The sequence below is a fragment of the Mastomys coucha genome, unplaced genomic scaffold (genome assembly GCF_008632895.1).
Source record: "Mastomys coucha isolate ucsf_1 unplaced genomic scaffold, UCSF_Mcou_1 pScaffold1, whole genome shotgun sequence".
In the NCBI taxonomy this organism is placed as follows: Eukaryota; Metazoa; Chordata; class Mammalia; order Rodentia; family Muridae; genus Mastomys; species Mastomys coucha.
This window is the reverse complement of record NW_022196891.1, coordinates 68,203,524-68,209,878: the sequence shown is the minus strand read 5'-3', so window position 1 is coordinate 68,209,878 and position 6,355 is coordinate 68,203,524.

Genomic DNA, 6,355 nt, shown 5'->3' with positions numbered 1-6,355 from the left:
TAATGATCCACAAAACCTAAGACATTCAAATTTCTAAAAGGTTACTGGAGATGACGGTGTTTTGAGACCTGGTTTCCTTGGTGACATTTTTTTAGGCCAGATAGGTGCTGCTGCTGTCTGGACCTAGCTGAGATCTCTCAAACCAGAGCTTCTCTAACTTAGCCACCCTTCGTGATTCCCTCTCTGTGCGGTTGCTCTCCCTCGCAGGCCTGCCCTCCCCTGGAGTCTGGCATCTGCTTGTAGTGTTTAGGGAGACTCAGTTCATGGGGAAGTGGTGGTAACCAGGAAATCCTAGTGGGACTGATAAAGTAATATCACAGGGATCCACTGAAATGGTGGTCAGGGTGTTAAGAGGAAGAGAGAGAAAACTCAGCCAGGAGGAAAGAACATGCAGAGAAGATGCAGGATCTGAGAATCACCTAGGTTTACAATACTCATCTACCCTGCTCAATTTGCGGCTATAAACACAGTTGCTACTGGAAGCAGGAAGCAGCAAGCTAGATGGTTCCAGTCTTTAATGGCAGTACTTCATAGTTTTTCTTTCTTTTGTTTTTTTAAAAGATTTATTTATGTTCAAATGTAAGTACACTGTAGCTGTTTTCAGTCGTGTGTTCCTGTTTGGAACCATTTCCTTTTGTTGTCCCTTCCAGCTACAGCAGGAAAGAGACTCCTGGGTTTGGTTTCAGTTTAGTGTTCTTGGAAATGCCTTACCTGGTTTTGTGGCTATCTCACTTGATGGCTTGTCTAGAAGATTGTCTTGATCCCCCACCTCAGTGAAATAGTTAGGTCTGAGAAAAACTCAGTGTGCAAACCTTTCTGACCGTCTTCACATCTGGGTGCTCAGAGAAAAACCACACGTGCAGTATAAACAAATGAGGCTGTTCACAGCTGGCACAACCGTGCCATCGAGCCACTCTGGAGCTCGAGGGACACTCAGAGGGAGGGACACCAGCTAGAGGTGTCTAGAAGTTACTGAAAAAAAAAAATAATACCTCCACAGGATGCAACTGTAAGACATTTTCATAGTGGTTGGTGGGGGAGGGCCCAGCCCATGGTGAGTGGGGTCACCCCTGGGCTGGGGATCATGGGTTCTATAAGAAAGCCAGTAAGCAGCACCCCTCCCTGACCTCTGCATCAGCTCCTGCTTCCAGGTTCCTGTCCTGTGTGAGTTCCTGACCTGACTTCCTTCAGTGAGGGACAGCATATGGAAGTGTGAGGCAAATAAACCCTTTCCTTCCCAACTTGCTTCTTGGTCATTGTCTTAGTTAGTTAGGATTTTACTGTTGTGAACAGACGCGACTGACTAACTCTTAAAAAGAACATTTAATGGGGGCTGGCTTACAGGTTCAGAGGTTCAGTCCATGATCATCAAGGCAGGAGCATGGCAGCATCCAGGCAGGCATGGTGCAGGAGGAGCCAAGAGCTCTACATCTTCATCTGAAAGCTGCCAGCAGAATACTGACTTTCAGGCAGCTAGAGTGACAGACTTATAACCCACACCCACAGTGACACACCTATTCCAACAGGGCCACACCTTCTAATCACACCACTCCCTGGGCCAAGCATATACAAACCATCACATTCCACTCTCTGGTCCCAATAGGCTTGTTCAAATATATGAGTCTATGGGGACCATACCTAAACATAGCATAATGCAAAGTACATTTAGTCCAATTTCCAAACTCCCCATAGTCTATATCAGTCTCCACAATGTTAAAAGTCCAAAGTTCAAAATCTCTCCTGAGATTCATCCAATCACTTAACTGTAATCCCCAAAGCAATACAGGAAACCAGCTGGGCAAACTCCAAACTCTGCATCTCCAAGGCTGATGTCAAAGCAATCTTCAGATCTCCAACTCCTTTATCATCTTTGTTGACTGCAACACACTTCTTTCTCCTGGGCCTGTTCCACTCCCTGTTAGGAGCTTTTGTCAGCAGATAGCCCATGGCTCTGGCATCTCATACATCTTGGGGTCTCCAAGGCTGTTACGTCCCCCAGCCAAAAGCTGGCTGAATCAGACCTCGCCTTGCCACAAAGCTGCCACCCCACCCAGGGTGAGGCTTCCTGATATACACAAAGCCCTTTTGTCCTGCCACTTCTCTACCTCTCTCAAAATTCTAGCTAGGAGCCACCACCTGCTGAGTTCCTGGGCACCTTCCCTTCGCCTGATGAGTTTCTGCTAGCAACCAGATGCTAATTTGGCCACAAGATTCTGGCTTCTGGGGGAAGGGTTTTTCCCTGTCTACTTAATTCACAGATTCAAAATACACTTTGGACTCTGATCAGAACTTTTTTTTTTTTTTTTTTTTGGTTATTCCTTTCGCCGTCCTACTCCTCTATCTCCCCAGGCCCTGTTCCTCTTTCAGAGAACCGGTTCGTGTGTAGCCCCTGGTGGCTGCAACACAAGGTAACCTCAATGTTACAGCTTCTTGTGTCTGGTATCCACATGCGATCTTCTGGGCTCCTCCAAAGGGTTGGCATCACTTCTTCACCTCTGCCCTCTATAGCACTGTAAGCTCAGGTTGATCCACTCCACCGCCGCTGCTATTCTTGGTAATCATCCCATGGTACTGGCATCTCCAATGCACTGGGGTTGTTGTTAGACTTGGCGTGGGTCTCCCACTCTCAAAGAGGGAGATCGCTGCAAATTTCATGATGTTTTTATTGCCAGTATACTGGGGTCATCCTGCATTCAGAGCAAAGGGGATGACCAGGAACAAAAGCACACACACTTTTTATACCTTCCAGTACATAGGTTTACAGCATGAGTTGGTTATCTCTCATTGGTGGAGCCCATTGTCTTTTGTTCTCATTGACCTTTATGCCCCAGGTCAGGGGGAGATACCAATTGCACTTAGGAGGGGTAGAGGGGAAATCCACTCTCCTGGGGACATTTCCTGGAACTGGGCATTTCTTGGGGATTGGTGTTTGCTCTGTAAACCTTTCTTAAGCTCTGTCTTTAGGCTAAATGAACATCCCTTGCTCCTTGGTTTTTTTATGAGGTGTCCCTATTAGTTCAACTCTTACAGGGTCTTCTACTGCAACTAGGCTTCACCAATAGCCTCTCATAGGCACTCTTCATGGTGCCCAGCCTCAACTCCTTTGCATGACCCCTTCAGTCCTGGGCCATCAACTACAACTGAGGCTGCACTTTCACCAGTGGCTTTCTCTGGCCTCTCACGGTGCCTGCTCTTCATGACCCCTTCATGCCTTGGCTATCTCTGGAACACTGAGATTCTTTGTGCTTTCAAGAAAACAGTTCCCAGATTTCACCTCAGTGATGTTATTTGTTAGCATTAGGGCCTCCAAAGCCTGTGGCATCGCATGGGAAGGTCTCACAGACCCGTTGCCAAGGCAACAGCTGCCATATTCCCAAAATCCACTGGGCTCACCTCCAACCTTTACCTGCGGCCACTACATCAGAACCCAAATATATATACAGGGAACATTTCTCCATCTCTCTCTCTCTCCCTCCTCTCTTTCCACTACTGCCCCCTCTCTCCCTCTCAATTAAGCCTTTTACACATGGAACTGTTTGGGCCCAGTGTGGTATGTTCTGAAGCGACCCACCGTTCTAACACATCACTGGTCTCTTCTTCATCACCACTAATGTCTTAGCTCCAGCTAACCAACATCAGTTGTCCCAGTAGTCTCCTCCTCTTGACTATAAAGCCAGAGACAGTTAGCCAAGGCTGCCAAGTTCTGCTGGGGGCTTGCAGGAGCTGGAACATGGCCCCCTAGTTCTATTACATTATCATTACCTTCCTCTTTTCCAACTCCTCCACTGTCTAAGCTCGGTTGTCCTGGCTCTGAAAGACCCCCAGAACTGGGGAGATCCTTACTAAAGTCTCAGGATGACGCGACCACCCAATGACTCATGAGAGACCGAACTTGCTGCAATCACATGAGGTTTATTGGGGATACCGGTACCGGGGTCGATCTCATGACCTTGCCAGTCAGAGGAGTTCGACCCGGAACACAAAAAGTGTAGGGTATTTAAGGGAAGCTGGGGGTGGAGAGAGAGTTACCAAGGAAATAGAACATAAAAACAGTGGAAAATTTCAGAGGGACCTGACCCAAGGTATTCAGTTAGGGAGGGGAACACATTCATTCTAGGAATGTAATATTCATCTACTGGTTGACAGGGTGGAGAGTCTCATAAACTACTAGACCTTCATTCTTAGTTCCACCCTCATTGTGGATCATTCAGGAGGGACAGGTATCGGGAACCAGAGCCCTGAGGCTCTGGGTTCCTGGAACTGTCTATTTTATATTTCTGGCTGGCTACAGTGGCCCTCCATGTCCTTTTAGGTAAAGGTTATACACCATACATTTGTATTAAATGCCCTCATTTTAAATTCTAAGATTCTCCAGCCTTTCAGCTCTTGCTCTGTAGATTAACCTTGAACTCAGAGACCTGCATCTCTGTCTCCTGGGACTAATGGTGTGTACCACCATGCCTAGATTTAAGCTTTTTTTCACCTAGAACTTGCGATGTCTCATACTGGCCTTAAACTCAGAGATCTGCTTGGCTTTATCTCCTGGGATCAAAGGTGTGTACCACCATGCCTGGATCTAAACTTAACTGGGTAGGATCTTGCCCTAAATCCCACTTCCTTAATTCAATTTAATATCCTTGAACACAGGCTTCAACTCCATTTCACTTCCTGGTGTCCCTTTACTACTCGAACCATATAGTTTATATTTCCCCTTTTTTCCAGCTTGCTATGCTTGTTTAAAATGCTCTTCATGAGACTTAACCAGAGAACAAAGTCTACGATGGATGTTTCTGAGACTTCCTTTATCAGTGCAATTAATCAGAATCTCTTCACCTCAGACTCAGGCAGACTCTTCAGACATATAAAAAAATTAGCTACATTCTTCACCAAAATACCACAAAACAGTCTTTAGGCCACATACTGAAATTCTTCTCCACTGAAACCTCTTGGGCCAGGTCTGCACAATTCAAATTGCTCACGGCAACAAAATCTTCCACATTCCTTCTAGGATAGCTCTTTAAATAAGCATTCCAACTGCTTTCCAAATCCAAAGTCCCAGCATCCACATTCTTCGAAAGCATGGTCAGGCCTATCACAGCAATACCCCAGTCCCTGGTACCAACTTCTGTCTTAGTCAGGGTTTTACTGCTGTGAACAGACACCGTGACCAAAGCAACTCTTAAAAAGAACTTTTAATTGGGGCTGGCTTACAGGTTCAGTGATTCAGTCCATTATCATCAAGGCAGGAGCATGGCAGCATCCTGGAAGACATGGTGCAGGAGGAGCTGAGAGTTCTACATCTTCACCTGGAGGTTGCTAGCAGAAGACTGGCTTCCAGGCAGCTAGAATGAGAGATTTATTTCCCACACCCACAGTGACACAGCTACTCCAACAGGTCCGCACTTTCTAATCGTGCCACTCCCTGGGCTGAGCATATACAAGCCACCACCGTCATGGCGTTTTGTTGCATTGATAGAAACCCTAGTGAATATAAGGAGTCAGTGCAAGAGTTCACAAACACAGACCCAAAGGTTCCCCGAAGAGTTTGGAAAGCTGCTTACATGGTGTAGAGAGTGCAAAGCTTCAATACTGAATACACCTGGCTTTGTATTCTGATTCTGTCCCTTAGGGTAATCTGGCCTGGAACAAACCATTTTAGCTTCTTTGAAGTGAGGTTTCTTCCTGTGCAAATGGAGGGTGACCTGGGATTGTTGCCGTAATCAGGTAGGTCTAGAGCCTGCTTCACCAACAGTTAGTTAGCATTCCTGTGTTTACATAATTACGGTTTGTTTCTTAGTATGCTAACTATATACTGCTCTTTTTTGTTTGTTTGTTTTTTGTTTTTGTTTTTTTTCGAGACAGGGTTTCTCTGTGTAGCCCTGGCTGTCCTGGACTCACTCTGTAGAGCAGGCTGGCCTCGAACTCAGAAATCCGCCTGCCTCTGCCTCCCAAGTGCTGGGATTAAAGGTGTGTGCCACCATCGCCCAGCTATATACTGCTCTTATGTTTCTTTTCTTTTGTTCTTTTTATATTTTTCTTTCTTTTTTAAAAAAATATTTATTTTATGTATATGAGTACACCATTGCTCTCTTCAGACACACCAGAAGAGGGCATCAGACCCCATTACAGATGGTTGTGAGCCACCATGTGGTTGCTGGGATTTGAACTCAGGACCTCTGGAAGAGCAGTCGGTGCTCTTAACTGCTGAGCCATCTCTCCAGTCCGGCTTATATTTTTCTTAATGTCCCAAAGAAGAAAAAGTCAGAGTTTGGGTGGCAGTCTACCACTGGAGTGAGACATCACTAGTCCAAAATGACGGAAAAACTCACTCATCTTTTTTTTTTTTTTTTTTTTT